At 34.2% G+C, this 25,237-nt stretch overlaps 1 protein-coding gene across 5 annotated transcripts in view; it reads left to right on the top strand.

Annotated features, from left to right (window-relative positions):
- MBD5 (methyl-CpG binding domain protein 5) overlaps positions 1-25,237 on the top strand; it is a 428,915-nt gene that overhangs the window by 105,923 nt on the left and 297,755 nt on the right. The gene's annotated exons all lie outside the window — the stretch shown is intronic.

Raw genomic sequence — 25,237 nt, forward strand, 5'->3', positions numbered from 1 at the left:
TATGGAAGCTACAGCTTACTAAATGTATTTCTTAAATACTTGAAAATCAAAGACCTGAAGGTCTTTTTTTTTTTAATTTGAAAATCAAAATTACTTCTTGATCCATGGGCTGTAGAGTGGATGTTGCATTAGCAAGCATGAAAACAATATTAATCACATTGTACATTTCCATCATAGCTCTTGGTGACCAGGTGTACTGTCAATGACCAGTAATATTTTGAAAGGAATCCTTTTTTCTGAGCAGTAGTTCTCCACTGTGGTCTTAAAATATTCAATTAACCATATTGTAAACAGATGTGCTATCATTCACAATTATTTGTTCCATGTTTTGAGCACAGGCAAAGTAGATTCAGCATAATTCTTAAGGGCTCTAGGATTTTCTGAATGGTCAGTGAGCATTGGATTCAACTTAAAGTCACCAGCTGCATTAGCCCCCAACAAGAGTCAGCCTGTTCTTTGGAGCTTTGAAGCCAAGCACTGACTTCCCCTTTCTACCTACGAAAATTCTGGATGGTGTTCTTTCAGTAGAGGGCTGTTTTGTCTACATTGAAAATCTATTTAGTGTAGTTTATTACTTATCATAGCTAGATCTTGTGGATAACTTGCTGGAGCTTCTGCATCAGCACTTGCTGCTTCATCTTGCACTTTTTTTTTTTTAATTTTTTTTTCAACGTTTATTTATTTTTGGGACAGAGAGACAGAGTATGAACGGGGGAGGGGCAGAGAGAGAGGGAGACACAGAATCGGAAACAGGCTCCAGGCTCTGAGCCATCAGCCCAGAGCCCGACGCGGGGCTCGAACTCACGGACTGACTGCGAGATCGTGACCTGGCTGAAGTCGGACGCTTAACAGACTGCGCCACCCAGGCACCCCTCATCTTGCACTTTTATGTTGTGCAGATGGCTTTCCTTAAACCTCATGAACCAAACTCTGCTAGCTTTTCTTCAGCAGCTTCCTCAGCCTTCATAGAATTGGAATGTTAGGACCTTCCTTTGGTTTAGGCTTAAGGAAAGGTGGTAGTTGGTTTGCATTTGGTCTTAGCCAAAAGGCTGAGAAGCAATGTGGTAGTTGATCTTCTGTTTAGATCACTACAACTTTCTTTATATCAGCAATAAGGCTATTTCACTTATTATTTGTGTATTAGTTGGAGTAGCACTTCTAATTTCTTTTAGGACTTTTCCTTTGCATTCACGATTTGGCTAACTGGTGTAAGAGGCTTAGCTTTTGGCGTGTTTTGACTTTTGACATGCCTTCCTTACTAGGCTTAATCATTTCTAGCTTTTGATTTATAGTGACATACATTCAACTGTTCCTTTCACTTGAACACCTAGAGGCCATTGTAGGATTATTAATTTTGCCTATCAGTATTGACAGGAGAGGGAGAGAGATGGGGAAGCAGCTGGTTGGTGGAGCAGTCAGAACATACACATTTATTAAGTTTGCTGTCTTGTATGTGCACAGTTTATGGCACCCCAAACCAATGCAATAGTAATATCAAAGATCACCGATCACAGATCACCATAACAAATATAATAATAATGAGCATGCTCGAAATACTGGTCAAAATGTGACATAGAGACATGAAGTGAGCAAGTGCTGTTGGAAAATTGACACCAATAGACTTGCTCAGCAATGGGTTGCCACAGACCTTCAATTTGTAAAGAAACACAATATCTGCAAAGCACAATAAAGCAAAGTACAATGAAATGATGTATGCCCATATTTTATAATGCTTCTCTTCAAAAGTAGTTAATTTTTTTAAGTTTGACATTTGAAATGGTAAATATCAGTTACTTAGAAAATTATTGATGTCAAACACTTCATTTACTAAAAACTATGTAATTTAAGTATTTTATTTTGTAACTTTTCCATAGGATGACTTGATGAAAATAAGATTTACGGTTACCTATTCATTAGGTTGACTATTTTTTGCCTGTAATCAGTGAACTATGCTATTTTAGACTCTAAATGTCAAGTAATGGTCAATGATCATGTTAAATTAAGTGAATGTAAAAGCAATCTCTGTAAACTGTTAAGTGTTTTATAGAGTTTGTTCTTAGCCATTTTCATTACCTTTAAAGCTATGTTTTACTGTTCTATATCCCTTAAAGAAGGATAGGTGAATATGAGAGTCCATATATGAGCCAAATGAGTTGGCTGAAGGCAGAGAAGAATAACAATAGACAAGTGGAGGTGGACAATGGAGAGTTGAGTGATATGTAGTAATAGCTAAGAATATGCAATTTTGTGGTCTCATCAAGTGCTACTCTTCTCCTTAGCTTTTACCTCCAATCCCAATGTTATTTGGAAGTATTTCTCCTGTTTATCACATATATAGGCACAAAATAAGTATTTACTAAACATTTGTGGAAATATTAAAAATTAAAGAGTATGAGCTTTATAGTGTGGGAACCTTATCCAAATTTTAAGTTAGAAGTATCAACTGAATAGATTTACTATGTTTTGGGAAAATGACTTTAGTATGAACTGACATGGGGAGATTAGAGAGAACTCAGAATGTTATTCTAATCTAAATGAGAGATGTGTGCAAGTTATAGGACCTTAAAAGGGGGAGACTATTAGAAGCAATGTAGGCATAAATTCAACATTTTGTTGGCTGATGACTGCCTAGATTGGGATCTTGTAAAAAGGATGGAGTGATTCTGAAGTTTCTAGCATTCTGAAGTTTATGATAGATTACTCAAGATGTAAAGCAATTGTCAAAGTAAGAATGAGAATGAATAAAATGGGTTGTGTTTGAATATGTTCATTTTGTGTTGACTATATGATATGCATTTAGATATGTCCATCAGAGAACCTGGTAACAGACTATTTCCAATTTTATTCATCTGTTATTCACATGTGAGAGGTGAGGCCTAAGGAACACATAGATATGAGCTGATTATGAGCCATTAAATAGATAATATTTCCAAGGGAAGTATCTACAGGAAAAAGATTGCTAAGAACTGAAATGTGAAGGGAACGTGTAAAATTGGGCAGTAGAAGGGGGCCCAGTGAAGGAGATTGGGTAGAACACTTAGGAAAGTAGGAAGAGTGAAGAATCCAACAAGACAAAGGACAGATCACTTCAGTGATAGCAATTAACATAAATGTCCATAGTGATCTTTTTTTAAGAAATTCTAATTTCATGAGTAATGAATTATATTATTTTAAAAATCACTGAAAGGACAAACTGGATTTTAAACCAAAGACAGCAACAAGAGATGACGGGTATTATATCATAATTAAGGCATCTATCCATCAAGAAGAACTAACAGTTGTAAATACTTAAGCCCCCAACTTGGAACACCCAAATATATAAATCCATTAATAACAAACATAAAGAAATTTATTGATAATAGTACAATAATGGTAGGGGACTTTATCCAGTGAATGATACACTGGACCAGATGGACTCAAAACATATATTCAGAACATTTCATCCCAAAGCAGCAGAATACCCATTCTTTTTTAATGTGCTTGGAACATTCTCCAGAATAGATCACATACTGGGTCACAATCAGCCCTCAGCAAGTACAAAAAGATTGAGGTCATACCATGCATATTTTCAGACCACTACACTATGAAACTTGAAGTCAACCACAAGAAAAAGTTTGGAAAGACTACAAATGCACAGAGGATAAAGAACACCCAACTAAAGAATGAATGGGTTAACCAGGAAATTAAAGAAGGAATTAAAAAAAAAAAACATAAAAGCAAATGAAAATGAAAGCATGACAGCCTAAAACCTTTGTGATGCAGCAAAGGCAGTCCTATGAGGGAAGTATATTTCAATACAGGCATACCTCAAGTAGCCAGAAAAGTCTTAAATACACAACCTAATCTTACACCTTAAGGAGTGAGGAAAGGAACAGCAAATAACACCTGACACGGAAGAAGAAGGGCAATAATGAAGATTAGAGCATAAATAAATGCTATGGAAACAAAACAGTAGAACAGGTCAAGGAAAGTAAGAGCTGGTTTTTTGAAAGAATTAATAAAGTTGATAAACCCCTAGCCAGACTTATTAAAAAGAAAAGAGAAGGACCCAAATAAGTAAAATCATGAATGAATAGAAGAGGTCACAACCAATACCATAGAAATACAAACAATTATAAAAGAATATTATGCAAAAAATTATATGCCAAAAAACTGGGCAATCTGGAAGAAATGGACAAATACCTAGAGACATACAAACCACCAAAACTAAAATAGGAAGAAATAGATAATTTGAACAGACACATAACTGGCAAAGATACTGAATAAGTAATCAAAAATTTCCCAACAAACAGAAGTCCGGGGTCAGATGGCTTCCCAGGGGAATTCTATTAGACATTTAAATAAGAGTTAATACCTATTCTTCTAAAACTGTTTCATGAAATAGAAATGGAAAGAAAACTTCTGGGGCACATGGGTGGCTCAGTTGGGTAAGCGTCCGACTTTGGCTCAGGTCATGATCTCATATTCCGTGGGTTCGAGCCTCGCATTGGGCTCTGTGCTGACAGCTCAGAGCCTAGAGTCTGCTTTAGATTCTGTGTCTCTCTCTCTGTGCCCCTCTCCTGCTTGCACTCTGTCTCTCTCTGAAAAATAAATAATCATTAAACATTAAAAAAGAAAGAAAGAAAGAAATGGAAGGAAAACTTCCAAATTCCTTCTATGAGGCCAACATTACCTTGATTCCAAAACTACACAAAGACCCCACTAAAAACATTACAGCCCAATATCTTTTACAGGACACTTTCTTACACCATACACAAAAATAAATTCAAAATGGATAAATGACTTAAATATGAGACAAAAACCCGTCAAAATCCTAGAGGAGAACACAGGCAGCAACTTCTTATTAGACATGTCTCCAGAAGTAAAGGAAACAAAAGCAAAAATGAACTATTGGGATCTCATCAAGATAAAATGCTTCTGCAAAATGAAGGAAATAATCAACAAAACTAAAAGGCAGCCTATAGAATTGGAGAAGGTATTTGCAAATGACATATCTGATAAAGGTTGGTGTCCAAGATCTATAAAGAACTTATCAAACTCAACACCCAAAAAACAAATAATCCAGTGATGAAATGGGCAGGAGACATGAATAGACACTTTTCCAAAGAAAAAATCCAGATGGCTAACAGACACATGGAAAGATGTTTAAAATCACTCATTATCAGGGAAATACAAATCAAAACCACAAAGAGATACCATCTCACACTGGTCACAATGGCTAAAATTAACAACACAGGAAACAACAGATGTTGGTGAGGATGTGAGAAAGGGGAACCCTCTTACACTTTTGGTGGGAATGGAAACTGGTACAACCACTCTGGAAAACAGTATGGAAGTTCCTCAAACACTTAAAAATAGAACTACCTTAGGATCTAGCAATGGCACTACTAGGTATTTACCGAAAAGATACCAAAACACAGATTCGAAGGGGCGAATGAACCCTGATGTTTATAGCAACGTTACCAAAAATAGCCAAACAATGGAAAAAACCCAAGTGTCCATCGACTGATAAATGGATAAAGATGTAGTATTTATATGCAATGGAATATTACTCAGCCATCAAATAGAATGACTTCTTGTCATTTGCAATGATGTGTATGGGACTCAAGTGTATTGTGCTAAGTGAGATAAGTCAGTCAGAGAAAGACGCATACCAAAAGATTCCACTCATATGTAGAATTTACGAAATAAAGTAGATGAACATATGGGAAAGGGGGGGTGGGAAGAGAGAGAGAGAGAAGCAAACCATAAGAGACCCTTACTGATAGACAACAAACTGAGGGTTGATGGAGGGGAGGTGGGCGTGGGATGGGCTAAATGGGTGATGAATATTAGGAGGGCACTTGTGATGAGCACTGAATGTTGTATGTAAGTGATGAATCACTAAATTCTACTCCTGAAACCAATATTACACTATATATCAACTAACTAGAATTTAAATAAAAATTTGAAAAAAAATTACTGAAAGTGTTTTAAAGGGCAGAAAGTGAAAAATAAGTGCCCTTCTCCTGATTGCATTCTTCCCTGTAGTATTAAATGTTAAACTTCTTTTCATCTTTCTAATCATTTTCTTACATATTCAAGTATTACTGTATTCCTATAATAATAAATACAAAAGTCTTCATATTTTAATATTTCTAAAATTAGGATGTCTTACAAGTGATGTATATTTCAAATTTGGTGGATTTTTTTCAGAAAGACTAGTATTCAGTGTTACCATCTGAAAATCAAGGAATAGAAAAAAACATATATGTGAGTTTTAAAAGTACATATATATTTATAAATGTATTTATTTAAATATAAGAAATATATATGTAATAAGTATATACAAACACATAATATGCATATTGTATAAAATATACAAGTGGGATTAGTATATATGTGTGTCCATATATATCTGTGTATATAAATATTTGTATATATGTGTATATACATACGCAGTTATTTTTTTAATAAGTGAATAAACTTAATCATTCCCAAAACCCTTTTATTTCAATTTTCCCACTGATAAATACAATTCTTATAAATTGCAACTTGCATGACTCAGTCCTGCAATATGATCGAAGTCAAAGGGCAGTCTGAAGTTTAAATACATTTTTGAAAACTCAACAGTTTTGCTTGTCTTAGACTCCATGAGCAATATTTTAGAAATGTTTATTATAATTCCCATTATCGGTTTTTATATGCATTTCTAAAACCCTGCACACATCACAGCTGTGTCTATAACTTCCTCAGATCTTTCCACTTTAGATTCACCTACCCTTACCATATGCAACTCTATTTTCTTCCACCCACATTATTTTCATCTTAATCACATTACTGGAGTAACTGTGGCAAAAGAATATCACAAATATGAGTTTGTGTTCTATAATATTCTTTCTGTATGTTTATATGTCTCTGTATCTCTCTGTATATACAAATATAAATGTTTGGCTTCTATGTTGCATACTTTGCTTAAGGGTGTGGGTGTGTGGGTGTGTGTGTGTGTGTGTGTGTGTGTGTGTGTGTGTGCACACGCATCCATGTGCATGTGAGTGGTCTACAATTGATCAAATTTGTAATATGATTTGGTATATATACTGTTAGAACATGCTTTTAAATTTAAGATGTTTTTGAAATATAGAAATTCATATATATATATAATTAGCATGTTTCATCAATCTAAGAGGTACTTTTTAGTTTTTGACATCTCTGAATACAGGTTATATTTTTCCATTTCTATTATCTTAGACTCTGAAAATATACTAGTGAATTCTTTCTCTTGGCTGAATTTCATAATTCTTTAACCATTCCCTTATTTACATTTTAGGGATTTTTGTTGTTGTTTATTATGTTTTGGGAGGATTTTTGTTTTTAGCTTTTTACTATCACCAAAAATGGCTTAAAGAACATTCTTTTTCTACCTTAAATGTTGTGTTTATTTCATTTCATGTAAGTTCTTACAGGCTACATTGTGAATTTGCATACATTATGAAAATGGAATAGTATTTAATATATTATTTTTGCCTTTTTCTAATCCATTCTCTATCTTGCAATTAAAGTCATCTCTCTAAAAGGTAAATGTGATCATGACAAACATGTAATGTAGGATATAAATTCTTATGATATTCCCTCAGCTTCAAATACCCTTTCTGAATTTTCACTTTCCCACACTGACTTCAGGACTCACCTTTGGTGTCTTCTTGGAAGACATTCTTCAACCTTGAAGGTGTCTCCAGCATAGCCCAACAGCCCCCCGTGCTGAAGATGCCTTGTTAATTTTTCTGTCTCTCGTATTAGGCTTCCTTAAGGTCTGGCAATGTGTAGATAGCAAAACAAGTTAGCTGCCACTTAATAGGTCAGTAAATATCAAAGAGTGAATCATGATGTGAAATCTTCTTAAAATATTTCCAAATATTTTTTCAAGATTGACTATGAAAAGTTTTTGCTACACTAAAAAAAAATAAAAAGAAAAAGAAATTTACTAAGCTATATGACTATCTTAAAAGGAAATGAAAAATGTGTTGGCATAAAAGTGCATGCTTTCTTCTGTACTAAACAGTAACTAAAATAAAAATCTGTTCAAGGAATTTATTATCTACCCAACCAGGGTATTGAGAATTGTAGGTCAAGAGGTAGGTACCTTACAAAGGAAAATTTATTTAAGGTTTTAAATGGAGAAATATAATTTTAGTTATTAGATGGCTAAATATTACTTTCCATATTGATAACCAGAGTGTTTATGCTATCTCCCACTATACATAGTCAGTGCTTTCTCCCAGGTGCTTACTTCCCATACTCCTCACATGCCAAAAGGAAAAAAAAAAAAAAGCAATCCTTTGTACTTACATTTCATAGAATGTATGAGTTATATTGTATGAACTGTATAAGTTGTAACGTTAAGAGGATGCCTTTAACCTGGGCTATTTTAATAATAGGGATAATATCATCTTTTCCCCCTAACTGATTTTACTTAAAGAGCAGTTGCCAATCTCTTATCCAACATGACCATGCGTGTGATGGATGGCAGTCACATACACAACACATTCCTTCCTCAAAAAAGCGTGTCAGAATACACTTAGTTGAAAGAGAGACAGAACATAATTTATAGTATAAGGGTGTATTGAATACTTCTTACATTAAGAATAAGTAACGTGTTGCAAACTTGAGTACTTAATTATTTGTAATAAATTATTGTGACATCTTATTGAAAAACCTTACTTTGAAAAGCATGTCTACATATATTACTTGACATAAATGTAATACATACAGTACACATGTCATGGATCCTCACAGTAACCTTGTATCTTTGGTAGAAAAAGTCCTGGCAGCCTGAAGTTCAATGACAAAGTTACACATGAAGTACCCTTGGAGCATAAAGTAAATCCCAAGTTTTCTTTTTCCTTTATACCACCCTGCTATGTAATGGACTGAAAATAACAATAAGCACAAAAAGGAATGCATAAATTTAATACACATACTGTTATCTACAGACATGCATGTATTACTGAGTCACTCTTTAAATACCTGAAAACTGTTGTACCAGCAGCAAATATATAAAGCTACACTTCCACCTCTGTCTTATGAAGGCCTTATTTATAATTAATGGATTTCATGTGTGTAAATGTTTGCACTTATCCTTATGCATTATACCAGCACAATTCCCTGTTTCTTTAAGAAGAAAGTTCTGGCATCAGATTGAATGTTTCCTATCAGTACAGTTGTAAGATTTAGCACAAAGTTTGATCTCATAACAGTTGAATCATTAGGTCTATTTCTTTAGGCTAGCAATTTCAGATTGCTTTTTGTCAGTTTTATAATAATCTCCAAAATGACTTTACTCTTCCAACCCCAATTTTAAAGATCTTACACTCCAGAAGAATTAAAAACAGTAAAGAACTATTAACAGTCCCTAAGAGGAAAATGGAATACAAACTATGGCTGAAGGAAACTTAAGGTACTTTTTAACCAAAATAGTGACTCAAATCATAGTCTTATGTGTAAAGAGATAGGCTCAGTGGAAATATAGCTGATGCATTGTACAAAGAAGATTGTCATGTGTATTTAAAGAGTAACAAAAGGGAACATTTCATTGTTAATAAGTTTTAAGCATATGGCAGTTGTTGAAAATGTTGAAATGTGGGGACAAAACTAATTATTAGTTCTACATCTATTTTGCTTTTTTGTGGCAGTACACTACAAAAAATGTTAGCTCAGGCATTATATTTTACTGGATAATTGCATAAATAAATGCAGAATATGTTATTCATATTTAATTTATTGTTAAATAAGACTTTAAATTTTTTTTACTTTCTGTACTAACTTGTATCTGTAGAATAAATATTATTTAATGCCATTTTGAACTTTGGAATGCCTCCCTAATTGACACTTCCAAAGTTTTGAATTAATAAGATTTTTTCATTGTTGAAATGTTTGTGATTCAAATACAGTTTTCAAATTTAAGTAATTTTGTGGCATTGTAGACATTTTGGTGGCTTCCTTCAACTTTGAAATAGCTCCTTTATAGAAAGTTGGATCTAGAAACAAAGTGTCTAAACATTTAGGGAAACTAGTTTCTAATCTCATGGGCTTTTTCTTTTTTGAAGTATAGTTGATACACAGTGTTACATTAGTTTTAGGTATACAGCATAGTGATTCGATAAGCCTCTACATTATGCTATGCTCCCAAGTATAGTTACTGCCATCTTAGAACACTAATACAATACCATTGACTGTATTCCATATGCTGTATCTTTTATCTCCACGACTTATTCATTCCATAACTTGAAGCCTGTATCTCCCACTCTCCATCCATTCTGTCCACCGCCCCCCCCCCCCCGACTTACCCTCTGTCTGGCTGCATCATTTTTATTTATTTATGGGTCTATTTCTGCTTTTTATGTATTTGTTTTGTTTTTAGATTCTACATATAAATGAAATTATATGATATTTGCCTTTGTCTGTTTGACTTATTTCACTTAGCATTATACTTTCTAAATCAACTTCTGTTGTTGCAAATGGCAACATCTCGTTCTTTTTTATGGCTGAGTAATATTCCATTATATATAAATACACATCTTCTTTATCCTTTCGTCTATCAATGGACACTTGGGTTACTTCCATATTTTGGTTATTGTAAATAATGCTGCAATAAACACAGGGGTGCATATATCTTTTCAAATTCGTGTTTTCATTTTCTTTGGGAAATGAATTCCCAAGAGTGGAATTACTGGGTCATATGGTATTTCTACTTTGAATTTTTTGAGAATCCTCCATACTGTTTTCCACAGTGGCTCCACCAACTTGCATTCCCAGCAACAGTGCACAAGTGTTCCTTTTTCTCCATATCCTCTCCAACAATTGTTATTTCTTGTGTTTTTGATTCTAGCCATTCTGATAGGTGTAAGGTGATATCTCATTGTAGTTTTATTTGCATTTCCTTGTATAGTGATACTAAGCATCTTTTCATGTGTCTGTTGGCCATGGGTAGGTCTTTGGAAAAATGTCTATCCAGGTCCTCTGTTCTTTTTAAAACCAGATTATTTGGGTTTTTCTGGTGTTCAGTTGTATTAGTTCTTTATATATTGGATATTTAGCCCCTATTGGATATATCATTTGCAAATACCTTCTCCCATTCAGTAGGTTGCCTTTTTGTTTTGTTGATGGTTTCTTCTCCTATGCAAACTTTTTATTTTTGTATAGTACAAATAGCTTATTTTTGCTTTTGTTTACCTTGCCTTGGGAGACATATCTAGAAAAATGTTGAGATGGATGATGTCAGAGGAATTACTGCCTATGTTTTCTTTTAAGAGTTTTATAAAGATTTCAGGTCTTGAGTCCATTTTGAGTTTAATATTGTGTATGTATGGTGTAAGAATGTGGTCCAATTTCATTCTATTGCATGTAGCTGTCCAGTTTTCCAGATACCATTTGTTGAAGAAAGGTCTTCTCCCCATTGTATATTTTTGCCTTTTTTGTTTTGGATTAATTGACGATATCAGCATAGGCTTATTTCTTGGCAAAACTCATCCTTTTTGTCCTAAAACAGAGGACTATTACCTTTACTACAATTTTTTTAAAAAACATTAATACAAAATTTTGGTAAAATTTTAATATAAGTTTTAGTTAAGTTGATTAAATAAATTTTATTTCCTGGCTTCTCCTGGCAACTCTCAATTCTTCCTACAAATCACATTAGAAGGACTGTACTTATTGAAGTTGACACAGTATAGCAATGACTCTGTATACCTCCGATGCCTCTAGAGTATCATTATTTTATAGAATGGTACTGTAAGTGGTGAGTTAGGTTAGGTCAATGAAACCATGCAAATTTATTTTTGATATATTGTTTAGTGTAACAGGGATATATCTGTTTGTTACCATACAGATATTTAGAAACAAGCATGCAGAAAATTTTCAGCAAATTTCAAATGCTTGTTTGAGATTGTCTAACTGAAAACATAAAATACGTAATATAAAGAAAATTTACTCTGGAAACTCAAGGGACAAAAATTACCATACCAACAAGGTGCTCTTGACTCCTGATCAGGAGATACAAGCATATGTATGAAGACAGAAAGTAGAGATATTAAATATGAATTTCCAATCAAAAGTCGCAAGGATGGACCCGCCAAACTGCAGACTCTGATTTGCTATCCAGCTCTGTCTTGTGCACCATGCTGCAGAGTGAGCAGAAGCAGGAATTTACTCATTTAATGATGGTTAATCATTCACCTGGGTGAAGTTGGGGAGACCAGGTAATTTGTATTAAATTTTAGAAAGTATACCAAAGGTGATTAGAGTCAAAGTAATTTGGTACTTTATAAGTATTTTTCACTTACCTAAAAACTATATTCATCCATAACATCTCACGATAAGAGATGAATGACTAGAATGCAGTATAGAGGTCATTCAAAAGGACTTATTTTGTTGCTGTCTTTTAAAGAGGATTTATGGGTCAAGTTATATTAATTGATTACAATGATCACTTGTCCATGTTCTTTGATAGGAATTAATTAAAACTTATTAGTTGAAAAGACTGTTGATTTTACTGTCCTTGCAAACATTAGACTGAACTTTTTGAGTTCAGGGACTATCTCTTGGCCATCTTTATACTATCAACATCTAGATACACTGTGTGACGTATAATGCGTGTTCCATAGATCGTTAATGAGTGAACAAAGGAATGGTCTTTGTATGTAGATAAGATAGAAAATCCATTTTAACTTGTTGCAAGGGTATTTTATTTCTAATGTAGTTTCCCATTATAACTGTTTATTATAAAAGACTACTTTTTAGAGTCTTAGAAGGGAGGTTGTTAAAAACAAAGATTCCTGGGCTTAGGCCTAATTTTCTAATTCACTAGATCTGGGATAAGACTGAGGGATCCACATTTTATTAACAAGCGCTGTGGGTGATTATTTTACAGGTGTTAAGCGAACCATACTGAGAGACACTGCACCCAAACCTGTGCCCAGGTCATCCCTGAACTACCATAGCCATTTTCTTTTTCCAATTTATGTAACACCTTACCTTTCTTTTTCAAGTGTAATATTGATATTACAATATTGATATTATTCTATAAATGATATTGAACAGCCATTGAATGGATCCTATTCAATCTGTTGAATGGATTCTGGACCACCAGCATCAGCATTAGCTGAGTTATTTAATAAAGCATTCCTAGGCAGAATCTAAGACCGAAAGAAGGCTATGGGGATGTGGCTCTGTAGTCTGTGATCTGATGGACCAGTACAAGCAGCTTCTGACTTATATTAGGAGTTTATATAATTACATTATGATGTAATTATAATCATAGGCTTCAAAGTTGGGTTTTCTCTCTCTCTCTCTCTCTCTCTCTCTCTCTCTCTCTCTCTCTCTCCCTCTCTTTGCTTTTGTTTACATAGATGCCCTTTATCTTACTTGTACTCTTATTGGGGCTCCTCTGCTTATAAGCCTTCACATGCACCTTTTACATTATCACAATGTCATTCTTTCTACATAAGAGATAGCATCTTCTTTACACTCCAGGAGTGTAAGGCCTAAGTGGGGACTTTATAAATTTTTCCTATCCGGTAGCTGCTCTCTCACTGTATAGGGTACTCTATACATTGTTGAGCTATGTGTCCCAAAAGCCAGAGAGTTAATATTATAGAGGAATTGTTTATCGGTCATTTTCATGATTATTATAACATAAAATTTAATTTTAAGCAGCAACTACCACAGTACCTGGCATCTAAAATAGTCACATAATATTTGTTGAAGACAGAAGAGAGGAAGGAAGGAAGTAGGGCTGAAAGATCAACTTGTTTTTCTATTTCCTAACCTGCAGTTGTTTAGAGATTTTTTTTTAATGGACTGAGGGGCATACTGGGCAGAGGTAGGCTTGCTTATAGAGGCCAACTAATAAAAGAAAATAGGAAAATCTTAGAAAAGATTTAAGAAATCAAAAAACATGGTCATCCAGGTCCTATTACAATAAGGGCAAATAGCACTGCACTCACTGTGCATACTAAGATGATCACTTTAATGACAGCACAACTCACTGAATTTGTTAACCAGAGAAATCCCAATTTTCAAAAGAATAAGCCTGCATTATCAAGAAAAGTTATGTTGTTTTTCAAGGTTCATTCTTTTAAGAATATAGGAAAATATATGTGTGTTTAGAAAAATGTCCTTAAATATTTTAAATATTGAAAGAGTATTATGTTTTAAATATCTGAAAAAAAACCCTCTTTTATTTAAAGTTTCTAATTCTTTGATGGTTCCAGATGAATGAAATTTTATTGTATCTTTTTAGTATGCTAGCCTTTTCACCTAAGGAGTGTGAGTGTGTGTGTGTGTGCGTGCGTGTGTGCGTGTATGTGGACGCGCGTGTGCATGCGTGCATTCCTCTCTGGGTACTATTTGCTAATGACTACTTTGCACATTGTCATCTTAGAGTTAAATGTTTTTGATAAATAGCCTTTATTTTAGGGGAAAGAACTTTGAAGTCAGACTTTGAGCTAAGATTTTTCCCATGTGATGTCTCTAACTTTGTTCCCTTACTCACTAAAGTGAGAATAACTATGCTTGCCACATAGATCTATTATGGGGATTAAATGAGATATCCACAGGACAATGTCTGGCACATTGAAAGTACTCAATAAACAGTCAAAACTATTATTAGAGGATACAGACAGAATTTTATGTGCATTGTGGTGATTTTTAAGGATCTGCTCTTTCATGTTTTCACATTTCTGGAGACTAAGTATACTTATTCTGTTCAAAGTCTACCATTCAAAAATTGGAATGGAAATAAAATATACATAGACAATGTATAAATTATCCTCTGTTGCTCTACCTCTTATTGTAAACAAAAGTTCTCCAGGCTTTCAATAGGAATAGATTTTTAAGGATCTGCTCTTTCATGTTTTCACATTTCTGGAGACTAAGTATACTTATTCTGTTCAAAGTCTACCATTCAAAAATTGGAATGGAAATAAAATATACATAGACAATGTATAAATTATCCTCTGTTGCTCTACCTCTTATTGTAAACAAAAGTTCTCCAGGCTTTCAATAGGAATGGATCTTCATTGAAATATATCCATATGGTAATTCTAAAATGTAAAAATGAACCACTTTTTTTGATATTGAATAAGCATAAAAATCAAATTATGTTGCTTAAAAAGGAATACTCATACATCTTTTCTCATCTTGTATAACACAAAAATAGCTAACTGCTTTTGCTCATAAAAATCATATTTGGAGGATGACTAAGCATGAGACAGTTCCCAAACAAATCTTTGAGGAAGTTGTGCAGGAGTGAAAGTGAGATTTTATCTGTAATCAGTCATTTCATCTAGGTTAGTTCAGTGAGGGTAGACTGGTAAATTTTTTAAATCTTCACTTAGTCATACATCATTCTTCAAGATATTTTGGATTTCGCTGGAATATTAAAATCTAATATGATTTTCTTTTAACCAGAACCTTGTTTTGTAGGCTGTAGCTACTATGATTTTTTTTAACAGGCACATGCATGTATTTACATAAGAATATTGGTTCATTTACATAAAATGCATGAAACAGTGAAACCTTATCTAAAGGATGACATAATAATGTAACTTATTTTATGTATTCATATACTGTTCTTGCTACCTAAAAAGAATTGGGTGGTCCATGCTTAACAACAGTTTTAATTAGAAAGTGGGGATAGTATTATAACAGAATGTTACTTTTGAAAAAAAAATTGACAATGTCTCAGAATACATAATTTGGAGTGATTATGCAATCATTTATAAAGGAAACCAAAAAATTTACTTCTGCTATTTCTAAGATCCAATAGTAGTTTAATTTCTATTTCTTCATCTCTTAAAGGAGACCATATCCATCCTATTTTAGAAGAATCTTTTCTTGGGGTAATTAAATGTCACTTAAGGTAAAGCATATTTTCTTTTTTCATATTTCAAGAGATTTGGTACTGCCGTTTACTTTATAAACCTCATTTACATATTATACCATTCCAAGTAATTTATTCTCAGAATGTTGAGGTATGAATTTGCTCCTGTTCACCCTCAAGTTTTCATCTCCATTTGGATAAGTTTCCATTGTCTGATATTTCTGCCTTCATTTTGTTTTCATCTCATTTTTCTTGTCACTCTTGTGTTGTCAAATATAGGGAAAAAAGCATGTTTAAATAAAGTTATACTGTTTTCAGAAAAAAAAACAAGTTAGGGGCACCTGGTTGCCTCAGTCGAGTAAGCGTCCAACTCTTGATTTCAGCACAGGTCATGATATCGAGGTTCATGAGCTTGAGCCCCATGTCGGGCTCTGTGCTCAAAGCACAGAGCCTGCTTGGGATTTTCTGTCTCCCTCTCTCTCTGTCCCTCCCCTGCTCATGCATGCTCTCTCTTTCTCTCAAAATAAATAAATAAACATGGAGGGGGAAATCAAGTTAAACATACTATTTTTAACTTATTTTGAAGGAACATAAATTGTCCCCAAATTCACATTACACTAAGGAAAATTTATTTGCAAAGCGATGGTAATGCAGGTAGGTATCTAAATTACCATGAATATCATAAAGAAAATATCCCTCTAGAGTATTCTGGAATATAAAAAATATATATGTGTTTGCTAAATGACCAGGTATCATCTGTCTCTGTACTAAATTTGATTTTACTTAGTACTTATCATGCCTACTTCTTTTTTTATCCTAATTTTAGATAGATAGATAGGTGTGTATAGAGATATATATATTTACGATTTATATTCTGAAATTCATAGCACTAAAACAAGAAAGATATTTAGTAACTTCTTTTAAGTGTGTTTTTTTGTAAAATGTCATATACCTGGATTTTGCCTTATAACCCAGTCTGAAACTCTGTGTTTAAGAGAAATCCTCTTATCACTATGTAGAGAGACAAGTTATATATCTCATTCATTATATTTCTTTAATATTGCTTTCTGTTTGTTATTTATTTTGCTGTTTGCTCTTTTCCCTTTTCTTTATTTTTACTGATTTGTTCAAGTTACTATTAATTTCATTTTTCAGTGCATTATTATTTTTTGTCGTGCCTTGTTAATCTGCAAATAATGTGCTTTTTTATTCAGATACTTCTGATACTAATTACCTAACATCCATTTCTCCACAATTTGATAATATTATATAACAACCAAAAACCAAATAATATTTCCACCAATATATTCTATTCCCTTTTCCTAGATGAAAGATTTAGAGTGTTTTAATTCCCCATTCCATTCCCCTTGTCCTTTAGAGTGCTTTTACTTTGCTTTACCCCCCTTCCATCTCCTCAATTTTGCTGACATAGTTCAATACATTTGGTTCCAGATTCATTAGATTTTTCCCTTGCCATATGTCTCTTCTATTTTAAGAATCCTTACTTGGCAGTTATATTATCAATTCCCAGTCAGACAATCATTATCCATTTAGTTTTAACACATATATTGCAAGGCTTATTACACTGTTTTCTATTCATCATCTCCATCTTGAGATGTCTATTCTGGTCTTATGCTATTTGGTTCAGGTATTTTCTTGAGTATTTTCATCAGATAGGCTAGAGGAGTGGCATTATAGCTCATCTTTGCATATCCAGAATTCTTTCTTCTAGCCTGCAAGAAGAATGATAACTTGATTGGGCATAGAATTGTTTGTTGGCAGTCCTTTTCTCTCTGTCCTCAGTATTGCACTATCTTCTAGCTTCAAGTATTGCCTTTAGAAAGTAAGATGTCAATCTGATTCTTTTTCTTTACTAAGTAACATGTTCTTTCTGGAAATTTGTAATATTTTCTTTTAATTCTCATAATAAAGGAATGTTACCAAAATACATCTAGTTGTATGTGTTACTTTGGTTAATCTACGTAGAACTTAGTAAACCCTTTCATTTGCATACTCAATCCTTCTTCAAATCAGGGAATTTTATTTGTGTCATTTCTTTATTCCTCACCTTCCTCTGTTTTTTTTTTTTTACTTTCCTTTTATGATTATTATCTTCCTTATCTGAAACTTCACTTGTAGTTATTTTCCAAGTCTGTTTTCCCTGAAGATTTCCCTCTCTTTCTATATCTGCTCCGTATTTTGAAATATTTCATCTGGTTCTAGGTAGTTTCACCATAAGCATCTTTGCCACAAGCATTTTTGCTGTAAGCTTTTCTACCCCAAAGATTTTTGCCACATAGATAACTGGCCCTAAGGCAATTTTGCCATAAAAGGTAGAAAAATAACTGGTTGCCAGTTTGGTGTGACAGTTTGTTAGTATCATCAACTGGATGACAAGTTGGGTTTTTTTCTTCAGTGATGCACTACTCCCATTTTTATATTATATACTCTAAACCGTCATACTGGTCTATACAGTGTTGCAGAGTTTTGAGCCCACATTACCCATAGAACTTTGGAACATCTGTCAACTGACATATAACAATATTCCAACAACAGACAGTGCAAAAAGTTTTCATAATGCAAAAAAAGCTCAGCTACAAATACACATCCGTGTATTTGGAAACTGATATCTCTCTTAATGAAGGAAGAAATTTTAGCGGACATTGCCGAACAGGCAGGTGAATCAACCAAAACAAAACAAATACACACACACACACACACACACACACACACACACACACACACATATACATTACTGTGAACAAAAGAATTTGAAGGTAAGTGCTTAGGTACAATCCAGAAAATAAAATCCATTATTTATGTAGTACTGCCATGAAACTATACATTTTGAATATATTCAAATATTTTGTATTTCACAACAAAGTCTTTTTGTTATTCATTTTTCCTGTTTCATTCTGTCAATGAGTGTCCCTCTGTTGTTTTTCATGATTGTGTCTTTTATGGCAAAACTACCTTACAGCCAATTAGTTACGCAGTAAAAATGTCTATGGCAAAGATGCTAACAGTGAAAATACCAGACATGATTTCTTCCACATGGTCTTACAAGCCAGTAATTCTGGATTCAACAGTGGCACACTTTTTTTTCAATTATTTTATTTTTAAATTTAAAAATTAGATTTCTAAATTTTAGAGTATGTTTTAAAGGTGATCATTCTTCTTTATTGTTACTGTTAATGTTTTTTTTCTCTCCTCCAGCAATTCCATTCCACTAGGTGCTGCCCAAGTCTCAGGGTTTGGTTTGTTCGTTCTCTCTGTGCTTATTGGGGCCCCTTGGGCACGTTATTATTTCCCTTTGCCTAACAATGTCTCTGTGCAGCCTCTGAGTGGTGAGAGTCCCAGCATTCTCTGATCTGTGAGCTTTAAATATGCCAGTTTACAAGCTTATTCACCATTTTTTTCAGGCAACAGGATTATTTGGGTTAAATTTCTCTTTAGGAATAGAGAGCAGCTCTGACCATCTTTATGTCTTCTTAGAAAGTCTTCCACAAACATCAGCCAGAACTTCTAAGACTACACACATGAGCATGTACTTACTTTCAACAAAGACCAAGATTCTTAGTATCCTGGGAGTTTTAGTGCTACCCTCTGGCCTGTCAACCACAACTCCTAGTCCCCCTTGACCTCAGAAGGGAGCAAAAGTGGGTGTCTGATCCTTCCAGGATTTCAGTATATACTGTGGTCTTGCCGCATGTACCTTTTCTGAGCTGGGTGATCACCAACCTAGTGATCACTGAGGGGGAGGTGGAGGCTGCTAGCATTGGGAAATGGAGGCATAAGAGACACACTTTCAGGTAGCCATTTTCTCAGCAAGTTAAGTGAAAAGAATTTGTTTAACTGCAACATTCAACTTTTTCAGAGAACTATAGAATCATAATCTTAGATATATTCTATTTGGGATTATCTTGTTTTACAAATAAGGAAACTGAGATAGAAATCTATTCTGTGTTTCAATACATTTGATAGAGAGGCTCCCCGGGGCCTCAGTCAGTTAAGTACCTGACTTCGGCTTAGGTCACGATCTCACAGTTCATGAGTTCAAGCCCCGCATCGGGCTATGTGCTGACAGATCAGAGCCTGGAGCCTGCTTCCAATTCTGTGTCTCCCTGTCTTTCTGCCCCTCCCCCTTCATGCTCGCTCGCTCTCTCTCTCTCTCTCTCTCTCTCAAAAATAAATAAACATTTTTAAAAAATACATTTGATAGAATTTATAATTTGGGATTGATGGGGAGGGATGGTTGTAGACAAGTAAGAAATAGAAAAAGGAGAAGCTGAAATTTTGGCTAGAAGAGAAATGTTAAGAAATTTGATACTACATAAGTTCACATATGAACAAATTAGGCGAAATGTGATAAGACAGGGATCTCTTTCTGGGTGTATTTGTTGTGACCATCACTAAAGATTCGGGGTCTTCTTCCAGAAAATCTTTGGTCATGTAGCTCTCTCTTTTAATTTCTCCCTTACTAAAAAGAAGGCAGTAAAGCATGCATTAGGTCAACAGTGTTACTTGACTAAAATGTGAGGTTTTATCCAGTTGCCAAAGCAGTAACTAAATCAGACAGTAGCTCTCTTTAAGCAGAAATCTTACTTACAAAATCCTTAATATAAGAATCCTCTGTCCAGTTTACTGAATTCAAGAATTGTCCTTCTTAATTGAGTCTATTTATATATAGTTATCAGACACTTGAATTTCTTCTTAATTTCCTTTGAATCTTTTGCCCAAGATCCCTAAGTCCATCTGATTGTAGCCAAAATACATTTCTCCTGATTTTGCATTCATACTTCATACACATACATCAGATACAAACTAGGTCTAGACTTCCTTAAAATTTTTGGTAGTGTTATTCACTACTAACTTTTTTGGTTGCTAAACCCATTCTCCAACTAGGTTTAAATCCATCTGTACCAACTGTTATTTCTCTGTTTACCCTGGGCTCCATCCAATGAGGGCCTTTCTACTGCTCTCTGCATATTCCCTGCCTTGCCCCTCTTTTGTTTCTTTTGTGGTTATTTTCTCTCCTTCTTAGGCGTCCTCCTTTTCATATTTGGCTGTCAAAATCTTACCTATCCTTCAAGGTCCTTTCTAACACTCTGCCCTGTACAGTGTGATGGATGGATAAAAATGTCAGATTGTGAGTTGTAAATTATTTAGTAGAGGACTGATTAGAAAAGAAACTTAAATCTCAGGTAACAACAATGAGGGCAAAAACAACGGTAATAAGTATGGTGCCAATAGCACTACTAACATTTGCTGATTTCCTACTGTGTAAGAAGAGGTCCTGCACTAAGGCCTCATACACAGTGTCATGTGAGTTCTAAGGTTTGTATTTTTTTTACACATTTTATGCTTAGGAAAATTCTGTGAGACATTCCAACTATTATACTAAATTTACAGATACAAAAAATGAAGCACTTGAAAGTAAAGACATTTGTCCATAGTCCTGTTCAAATCCAGGCAGTCTAGCCAGAGAATCCAGGCTTAAAATACAATCAGAATATAGAAAAAAGTACATTTATCAAGTAATTTTGTTCAATTCATTAGGAACAAATCTGTCATAAAATGGCATGTCCACATAACTTTTTAAGAATGTAACATATAGTACATGGCAGGGCTTATCTAGAAGAGTTGCCTAAGGAAAAATAATGGAGAAATTTGTATTTAGAGTGATCACTATGGTACACAATATGAAGTGGGTGGTTAGGAAGCTGTTACACCAACGTAATCAAGAAATACTGTGAGTTTGAACTAGTTGAGGCGGTAGGAATGCAAAGAGGAATCTGAATGCTTGGGATATAGAAATATATATCCTGATATATTATGTATATATCCTGACACTTGAATGGATATGAAGGGCAAGGAAGAGAGAGTACCTAATTCAAATCCTCAAATTTTTTGTCCTGCTGAACTCCACAAGGTAAACCCTTTTAGGAAAAATTGCTAACACATTGAGTTTGAAATTTCAAAAAATGTTTACCTTGGAAGGATTATTAAACAACTTATTTGGGTTTCAGGTAGAGGCAGCAGTTCAAATGCACCTCTAGCTTCTCTTGGGATCTAAATCTCTGAGAATGCAGTTTCTTCTACTGTTGTGTTGTTTCTTTTTACATGCCAGATTAATACTTTGTAACTTCATTAATAGAGTTTTTGAAAAGTAATTTTAAAAGAATTTTTTTCATTTTTGAATTATGATTTTCAGCATATTTGAGACTAGCTATACTCCACATAGATTATCTATAATTTATAAAATTAGAGACTGCGCTTGGGGGATGTGTTGGTACAGGGTAAATGGTTGATTTCCTAAGCATACTCTTCCAAAATATTTTCTGTAAACTTTTTTAAAGTCAATATGTAGATGTGATAATTGTTAAGTTTCTTATGTGAAAATATTAGAAAAAGTAGTATGATGTCTAGGCCTTGGTGTGTGCAGAGAAAATAGCCATAGTAGTGTCCTATTTATGTCCACTCTCCCCAGAAAACCTGAAGTGCAGACACAGTCATTCTTGTGCCCTTCCTCATAGGATGCATTGTTTCTCCAGGAGACTCTTATGACCTCTCTGCTCCCGTGGTCTCTTGAAATGTTCACTGGACATGTGTGGAATTTTTCACCTCTTCCCTGGCTTGCTGGGCCCCAACATACCCTGTTCTCTTCCCAGCCTTTAAGGTCAAGCTCCTCTTCTGTGGTAATGGCAAAATGAATAATTACGCAGAACTTAAACATCAGAATTGCAAAACTAAGTCTGTCACTGAAGTTATCAATTAGTAAATAATATTGTTGCTGTGCAAACAGTTCTGTTGAAAATGAAACTTTCAGTGACAGAGAAGTCCTAAGAGAGATTATCTAGTCTAACACTTTTATACTGAGCTGAGGCTCAGAGAGGTTAACTGATTTCCCCATGTTCAAAATATTAGTACCAAATTAGAACTCAGATTCCTTTATTCCCATTTCAGTGCTCTTTTACCACATCATACTGGATTTGTTATTTAAATGTCATTTGAAAGGCCTTTCATTTCTCCATTTACAATAAGAATAAATTTTTGCTTTAAAGTTTAGAAAAAGATTTTACTCTCTTACATAACTGAATCAAAAGCACTGAACACCACTAATAAATTTTAGTATTGACCAAATTCTATAGGTGTGTAGGTTGTTTCCAGACAAAAGCAATTAAGAGAATGTTGCATTAAATATATGGCTACTTTATTGGGGTGGCTCAGTCAGTTAAGTCGACTTTGGCTCAGGTCATGATCTCATGGTCCATGAGTTCGAGCCCCATGTTGGGCTGTGTGCTGACAGCTCAGAACCTGGAGCCCTCTTTGGATTCTTTGTCTCCCTCTCTCTCTGCACCTCCCCTGTTTGCCTTCTGTCTGTCTCTCTCTTAAAAAAATAAACATTAGAAAAATTTTTAAATAAATATATGGCTACTTTTTAAAAAGTTTATTTACATATCGGCATCTCATATAAAAATAGTTAGCTAGTCATGATTCTCCAGTTTAGTTAATACCCCGAAAGAATGATGCCAATGCTATTCCCTGTTCTACAACATAAGATGGTTTATTTGGAATGATAGCTCAAAATCCTTTCTAGTTCTATATCTGAGTCAGAGTTATCTAAAACTTGAATTTTAAAATGCTGTGTCATCCTTTTTTCTAATGAATTTAGAGGTAAGAAGGATGCATAAAATATGTCTAACATATCCTGAAAATCTGCGATGTCATAAATCATTTGAACTTTATTTTAGCTAAAGCATTTTAAATTGACAAATTACTTAAGATTGTATTCAGAATTAATTATAAAATAATTTTTATACTTCAGATTGGGTGAATATATTTATGAAATATCTTTGAGATTGCTGTAGGTTTTGGAAAGACTACTCGAAATACAGTTTAAACCTGCATAGTAAAAAAAAAAAAAAAAAGTAAGTAAATAGCACTTTACTGTCAAATAGCACTTTAATATTCCCAGAACAAAAGATTTTTAGATGTTTACTTTTGGAGATTCCCCTACAAAAAGGACACCATATCTTATTAACCTGATTAACTCTCAGTGAAGCCAACCAGTGGACAGGTCATACCCACACACTTCCTTTTGGTGCTTCATTCTTAATATGAGTGAATGTTCAATAGTTCACTCCAACAGTTGTCCAATAATTGAGGAAGTCCTCCAACAAGAAAAACATGATAAGCCTAATCAAACGGTAAAATGTGATCCAGAAGAAACTGACAGTGAAGGTAGCTAGAAGATTAAAATACAAAAAGAAAAAGAAACATATGTAAGTTATAGACAAACTATATTTTCAAAGAATCAGAGCAACTGTTGTATCCATTAAACAAGAATAAAGTACTATTTAAATTTTTAAAATTAGACAAAGCAGAACATTGAAGTTAAAATAAAATAACAGATAAAATTTAATTATAAACTTAAATAGACTGGAAGAGAAAGTTAGGAAGAGCTCCTTGAAAATACAGCAAGAAGCAAAGAGATGAAAAGAAACCCAGAAGGCAAAAAAAAAACATGAGATTCAAGTCTTAACGCAGGAGGCCCATCGTATTCATTATTAATGAAGAACAGAAAAAGTAGAATGAACAAAAAATTTTTAGAGAACTAATATGTTTAAATTTCTCAGAAATGAAGGATACGAGTCTCTACTTTGAAAGAGCCCACTGAATATCCAGCACAATAAATGAAAAAGACCCACACCAAAGGAAAACATCACAAAAGTTCAGTATACCAAGCATATAAAGAAAAAGTTGTAAGAGCTTCCTAAGAGCAAGGAATAGGGATTGTTCACACCCAAAAGAGTTAAATGGCACTGGACTTCTCCACAACTACACTGTGGAACAATTTCTTCAAAATTGTAGGGAAGCAATTTCATTACCTAATTTTGTACTCAGCCAAATCAAGTGTGATGGTTGAAAGAGTAGCTCCCCCTTCCCCAAAAAATACTTTCCATGGACTGATGCCTATGAAATTATTGGAAGATGTGATTTCTCTAGGTGATTAAATAAGAAAGAGAAAGAGACTAAAATGAAGGGGTCTTGCTCAGGAAAGGCATAAAGAAAAATGTCAGCATGGCTGCTATTCAACATATCAGGAGGGCAATCAGCTCCATGTTGTATTCTCTAAAAGAAAAACTTGGGGCACCTGGGTGGCTCAGTTGATTAATCTTCCAACTCTTGTTTTTGGCTCAGGTCATGATCTCATGGTTGTAAGATGGAGTCGCACATCCAGCTCCATGCTGCGCGTGGAGTCTGCTTAAGGTTCTCTGTCTCTCACTCTCTCACTCTCTCCCTCTGCCCCTCCCCTCCTAAGCTTCTCTAAACAAACAAACAAACAAACAAACAAACAAAGGAGTTCTCCAGGAA

The sequence above is a fragment of the Acinonyx jubatus genome, chromosome C1 (assembly GCF_027475565.1).
Source record: "Acinonyx jubatus isolate Ajub_Pintada_27869175 chromosome C1, VMU_Ajub_asm_v1.0, whole genome shotgun sequence".
NCBI classification, from domain to species: domain Eukaryota; kingdom Metazoa; phylum Chordata; class Mammalia; order Carnivora; family Felidae; genus Acinonyx; species Acinonyx jubatus.